This window comes from Chenopodium album, chromosome 23 (assembly GCF_948465745.1).
Source record: "Chenopodium album chromosome 23, dcCheAlbu1.1, whole genome shotgun sequence".
NCBI classification, from domain to species: domain Eukaryota; kingdom Viridiplantae; phylum Streptophyta; class Magnoliopsida; order Caryophyllales; family Amaranthaceae; genus Chenopodium; species Chenopodium album.
The window spans coordinates 27,248,533-27,256,027 of NC_137856.1; positions in this window are offsets into that span (position 1 = coordinate 27,248,533).

Below are 7,495 nucleotides of genomic sequence, written 5' to 3' on the forward strand. Positions count from 1 at the left end.
TTACAATAAAGATATTATGTAATCTTTTTTGAAGGAAAATAAATTATATTCTATTTTAGGCAATAAATCAAAAATTCTTATCTATGAAAAATAAAGCTAAAAAAATTGGATAGCTATACTTTCTAATTATTAATTAAAATATTTAAATACAAACAAAGATATTATTACTGAAATTATTTTAATACAAACAAAGATATTGATCATGTTTAGGAAGACACTTGAAAATATGAAAAATTACCATGAAAATTAGCAAATCCGTATAATTACATTTGTCTTAGGTTCTTGAACCTTTTCAATATGTAGTACACTCTAATTTTTATTAGTACCTCTATTATTTATTATTTGTAATATAAAAAAATTTTGTCTCACAATTAATACCCTTTGTTGCAATAATAATAAGAAACGAAGGTAGTATAAAAGATACGTGTTCTAACATGATCGAACATTGTTAGATGGATGTTAGATTCTCTCAAATATACAAGTATTTTTTGAAAGGAAAAATATACAAGTACATTGGTAAGGTTTTAGCAAGCTCTAGGCGGATGATAAAGTTGCTATAAAATGAATATTGTATTGAAAGTTAAAATTAAAATTACCCCTAATAAATAACACAAATATTATAAAACACCCGGTATACAATAACATTTTTGTAAATCAGCTCAAATAAAGTAAGTTATCATCTGTTTGTTTGCACCTTCTTCCTTATTTTTTATTTTCTGGATCTTTCTTTCTTATTTCAGTTTCTCTCTCTACATACTCTTACTTTCCTCTCTCTCCTTCTTTACTCGTTCATTTTCTCTTCATCTTCCATGCCTAAGTAATCACTTCCTCTATTCCGAAATTTTCAGCCTACAATTAATCTTTTATTATATTGATCAAAAAATTTTGACCGTAAAACCAATTTCTCAAATGACGATTTTTTCTCAAAATTTTGTTTAAATTGAGTTTTTGATTTATATAATTGAAATTCAATCGATTGTTTCTTTTCACATTTATGAACCTCCACACACAAAAATAGATGATTGGCTTCATCTCAAATCATTATCAAAGCAGCACAAAAATGGCTATTTGGTATGGCAATTTAATCTACGTTTCTTTTCGCTATGGTGTTTCCCACAAACATTTACGATGATTGTTCAGGTGAATCTGGGATTTTTTGCTTCTCGGATTTAAAGCGAATGATAGTGGTTATTGATGAAAATTCTATGTTACTTCTCTGTTTTGTTTTGTAAAAAAAAAAAAAAAAAAAAAAAAAAAAAAAAAAAAAGGGTCACTTTTGTGAATAAAAAGGGTCACTTTAGTGAAAAAAAAAGGGTCACTTTAATGAAAAAAGGGTCACTTTTGTAAAAAAAAAAAAAAAGGTCACTTTTGTGAAAATATGGGTCACTTTTGTAATAAAAAGGGTTACTTTTGTAAAGAAAAAGGGTCACTTTTGTAAAGAAAAATGGTCACTTTTCGCTAAAAATGTTCGATGTGCAATCAAATTATTGTAAAGTGGGGGCATGCAAAAGTTTGTAATCAAACCTTATTTTAATATAAAACAAAACATTTACATAAACAAAGAATAAAGTTCATATATATATATATATATATATATATATTTACAGATTAGGAAAATTTGATTTTTACCACCTTCAAATGACGACTTTATTGAATTTACCACCTCCTAAAAAAAAAGATTTACTTTACCATCTCAAAAAAAAAAATAAAACATCAGTTTTACCACCAATCACCTCCAACTAACGAATTCTGTCCATAAATCCGTTAGTGGGGCCTGCCTTGCACACGTGTCGCCATATTACAGGGTAAGTTTTAGAAAAATAAAATTAAAAAAAAAAAAAAACAAATTTTTTTTTCAAAAATCCCCATCCATCAACCGGTGGTTGTTGCCACCGTCGAGACCCCCACCACCGGACCGACTACGACCAGCCCCACCACCTGACTGCTACGACCAGCCCCACCACCTAATCGCTACGACCAACCCCACCACTTAATAACTACCACCGCACTGCACAGCCATAGCCACCGCACCGCACAGCCACCACACCGATTTCGACCCCCTTTCCACCAATTTTCGACCTCAAAACCCTAGCCACCACCTAATCACTACGACCAACCTACCACCTAACTGCTACCACCACATCGCACCGCACAGCCACAGCCCCCACACCGGATTTCGACCCCCTTTTCACCAATTTCCGACCTCAAAACCCTAGCCACCAAATTCCGACCACCCATATAGCCCCCCTAATTCCGACAACTCTTAAAACCCTAGCCACCACCAAATTCATCAGCACTCCTGAAACCCTAACCACCACCTAATTCTGACCACCTACCTAGTCCACACCAAATTTCAGCCCCTCCCTTGCCCCCACACGAAATTTCGACCAACCACGGTGAGTTAATTTCGTTTCCGGCTGGGTTGATATGGAAATCGGGGAAGATGAAGAAGAAACGTCAAAAAGGTGGGCCCTACTAACGGATTCATGGACGGAATCCGTTAGTTGGTGGTAAAATCGAATTTTTGGAGATTTTGGTGGTGGTAAAGTAAATCTTTTTTTTTTTGAGGTGGTAAATTCAATTAAGTGGTTATTCGAAGGTGGTAAAAGTCAAAATTCCCTTATTAATTAGAGTTGAAATCTAAAACCACTCATCAATCATCATATGCATAACCACTGATTATCCTTCTACAAAACATATCTCTTATTAAAATAGCTTATCAGTTTATTTAAAATCTTAAAGATTTTAGTTATCCCAAAGCAAGTTATTCCTTTCATTCTATGTTAAATGCATCAGGTTCATTAGTATAATTGTTGATGTGTAACTGTAACCATAAATATCTATTCCTAAAACTATAAACTTGTAAAAGTTGTTTTAAAAAATTGACATAGCGAAAATATACATTGAGAATAATTTAAACACATCTCACATAATAACCTTTAATTTTATTTGCACCACGATATTGGTAAAAAGAAATACAAAAGACATGTAAATTGTTAAAAAGTCAAACTATAGGCTGTCTATAGCATAAAATTTACCCTTGGCGATGAACAACAAAACTATTACTACTCCCTCCATTTGTTTTAGGAAATTTTTACCACCTTCAAATAACGACTTCATTGAATTTACCACCTTCAAAAAAAAAGATTTAGGGGCCGTTTGGTTCGCACGGGGTAATCGAAATGGAATGAACAAAGGGAAAGAGAAGGAATGGAATGAAAATACCTAAAATTTGGGGTGTTGTTTGCTTTAAGAACAAAGGGAATGAGAACCACCAGTCCCACCACCACACCACCACCATAAAACCACCAGTAACATTCATTCTCTAACGTTCCCACCACCAAACCAGTCGCCGCACCTCCCTCACCCTTCGCCTCCCTTCTCTGGCCATCCCCGCCCCTCGCAGAACCTTCCTGAGCCCCGAAAAAATCCTAATCGAAAAAACCCTAGATCGACGAGGGGTTTAGGAAGTGGCGGAGGAATGCTTTTGCGGGGAAGGGGACAGACAGCGAGGGTCAGGGAGGGTCGGCGAGGGTGGTAGGAGTGTTGGGCGGCGATTTACGGGGATAGGGAGGGGTTTTGCGGGGGCTATGTGATGTTTTGCGAGGGAGGGGCAGCGGTGGTCGGGGGAGGGGCGGCGGTGGTCAGGGTAGTGTCGGCGGTGGTAAGGTGGGCTGGTTTCCAGTGGTGTTGGTTGGTGTGAAGGTGGTGATGTGGTGGTATGAAGGTGGGTAGGGAATGGAAATGGAAATGGAAATACCTAGGGGGTGGGGAATGAAGTTAGAGGGATTTGGGGGAATGAATGGGGTAAAGGGAATGAAAGAAAGTGCTTAACAAACAACAAAGGGAATTGAGGTGATTGATTCCCATTTCCTTTCCTGAATACCCCCAACTAAACGGCCCCTTACTTTTAAGGATTGTTAGGGATCACCCAAATTAAGGATTTGTGAAGAAAATTGCAAAAAAAAAAAAAAAAAAAAAAAAAAAAAAAAAAAAAAAAAAAAAACTTCAATCTTCAACAATTTGATGTAGAAATGAAGAAAGTTGGTTTAAATAGAAGGGAAATCAAGAGAATTTGGGGATAATTTCAAAAACTAGCCGTTATGGAGGGCCCCACTAGCGGTTTCCGTCACCAGAGTTAGGATTAGGTGGTAAAACTGATTTTTTTTTTTTTTTTTTTAAAGAGGTGGTAAAGCAAATCTTTTTTTTTGGAGGTGGTAAATTCAATAAAGTTGTTATTTGAAGGTGGTAAGAATCAAAATTTCCTTATTTTTAAATGCTATCATTTAGATTTGTCACAATGTCTACTTTCATAAAATAATTTTTATATAATTTTTATTGACCATAAAAGATATTACACTACTAGAAAAAGACCGTTTTCCGACGGAAATTTTTCCTTGGAAACAACCTGTTTTCCGTCGGAAAAGGTGTTTATGACGGAATTTCGTCGGAAACTGTCGTCGGAAAAGGCCTTGTAGGAAAAATGACATTTTCCGTCCGACGGAATTTTCCGTCTGAAGACAATTTTAGGCACTTGGAAAATCCGTCGGAAATTTCCGACAAATTTAAAATTCGTCGGAAATTTCCGACGGGAATTCCGTCGGAAAATGTTATTGGGAAATTAAAAAAATACGTCGTGCCACCACCGGCACGGCGTATCACCACCTCCAACCACCCAAAGCGCCCCTGTCAACCCCAACCAACCACATCACCACCACCACCACTAAACCTTAACCCACTACCACTACTAACCACCACTAAACCTAAACATTAGACCACCACCGCCGCCGCCCACTGCCACCACCACTCAAACCCTAACCCAGACAAACGAGCCCAGATCTACCACCCCACCTAAGCAAACCACCCCATTACCCACCTCAAACCACCAGCGCCACCACCACCACCAAAACAAACTACCACAACCCAAAAATTAAACAAAAAAAAAAAGAAAAAAAATTAAAATCCTAACCCAAAACCCAGAAACCCGAAAAACTCCCAACCCACCTCACCCTAAAACCGACCCACCTTCCTAAACGACCCAGATCCGACCAAAAGCCAAACCACCATGGCACCAAACCACCACACAAGCCAACACAACCACATCGAACAGCCAAAAAATCGAAAATATTTATAAAAAAAAAAACAAAAAAAATTAAAGACTCGAAAACATACCTTATTAACTGAAATTGGCTTTGAATTCTTGAATTTGGTTTAAATAGGTCAAATTCGACCATAAAAAGTGTAGATCTACACTTTTCATGGTCGAATAAGACCAAAAAACCATTAATTCCGGGCATGGAAAACACCAAGTAAGAGAAGAGAAATGAGGAAAGAGATGAAAGAAGGAGAAGATGGTGGAAAGAAAGAGATGGAGGAGGAGAGAGGAGGCGTTGAGTTTGAAATTGGAGAAGAGAAAGGGCGGAGGAAGAGAGAGAAGAGGAAGAGAGTCAGAGAGAGAGAGAGAAGGGCGGAAGAGAGAGAAAGGAGGAAATGAAATGAAGGAGGCAGTGAGGAATTTCCTCCCTTTAGGGTTTTAACAAAGGCTTAATTTTTTATATATATATATATAATAATATTTCGACGGAAACTTCAGACGGATTTTAATTCCGTCGGAAATATAAATTTCCGACGAAATTTTCCGTCGGAAAGCATATTTTTTCCGACGAATTTATTTTCCGTCGTAAATTTCCGACGGGATATTAAAATCCGTCGTAAATAAACGACGGAATAAAAATCCGTCGTAAATTCCGATATTTCCGACGGAATTTCATGTCCGTCGGAAGCATTCCGTTGGAAATCAGCCTTTTTCTAGTAGTGTTAATGATCAATGTTACGTCGAAAAATGTCTAATCGTTGCTAATAATATGAAACGAAATTTTATTTATTTATTACATAAAAACATTATTAATTGACTAAATAACACTTAACATTAATCTACTTAAAAATAATAGAATAATAAACATTAACCTACATAAAAGCCAAAATTTTAGATACCACTTTTGATGCTCCGAGCCTTAGCCATAGAAACCATAATTTTAGAAACCAGAATTTTAGCTCCGGCGTTGACCACCATGCAAGCTCACCCTAGTACCCCATACAAAAAAATACAACTTTAAAGGTCCTTTTTCACAAGTTTTCACTTAAAATTTAAGGTACTTTTTCAAAAAGTCAACCACTTAAAAGCTCCTTTTTCACAATTTTCTCAATTATTAATAACTTATAAATTTTGATTGGTTTAACATTTTGAGGAGAAGAAAGAAAGCTATTCCTAACCCCGGAAACTTCATTTCTCCATCTTAAAGTTCTTGTCCCGTAGCATATTTCATTCGAGCATGCACTTTGTCTTGTGTTGTACTCTCGTTCTCAAAGTAAATAAAATGTTCTTGTGTTTGCTCTCGTTGTTGTACGTTGTGTTGCTTAGTACTTAGTGGAAGGGTGGTCTAGGCTTTGTCTATGCGCCATCACGGTAACCTCTAAGATCTATACTTAACAAAGAATTAGTTCACAAAATATCCCATGACAATCATTTAGTAATTGATGTGAGATTGAGTGGGGACTATTGGAAGATTGAGTAATAAATTAAGAGAAATTGTGTAACATTAGTGGGTGACGTATAATATTAAACTACAAGGGTTTTCCAAAAGAGAAAATGTAGCTTTAAAAAAAGAATGGAGTAATTGTTTTGAACACTAAGAATGTATTCCTAATGGGCCATCATAATTCATGCATGTCACTCCATATATTTTCTGTTTTAAAGTTTTTAAATAAAGTCTCATTTATCTTTTGCATACATTTTTAGGATGATAAATAATTTAAATTAGTGTAATTTGATATTAAAAATAAATAAATAAATAAATAAAATAAAATTAAATAAAAATACAAGATTTGATTGATTTAGAGTTGATAAAAGAATGGACTAAACTAGTAGAGTTTGATTGATTAATAGTTGGATAACTACATAGATTAAAGCACATGGCGAGTATCATTTGAATTTGGGATTCATATTATTGTATGTTAAGGCAATTATAATAAAACCTCGTCAACTACATACCAACAAAGAAACTTTGCTAATTGCCTCAATTTTGACGTTCTTACAATTTCTTATTTTTTTTTATTTTTTTTTCTTTTGGTTGGTCTTTTATAAATTCAAATGATACAATTAGGTCCATATATAAGTCATAAAAGTCGTGTCAATTGCATTCGTTTCAAGTAAAGCCTGATTATATTTTAATAATATTCTTAGAGATAGATGATGTATTAACACACAGAAGCAGCATTAGTACAAAACTACAAACTGTTGCAAAACAATAATTGAATGGTAAACAAAATTCTTAAAAAAACAAGGCATCAATTTAGAAAGCTCTTGAAAATAAATAGAACGTAAATATTCAATTTGGATATAATTCATATTCCAAAACTAACTAATTAATAACAACATATCATCTGAACTCTTGATGATTTTCTTCAATTCGCTTCAAGTAAGAAAGAGTAATCT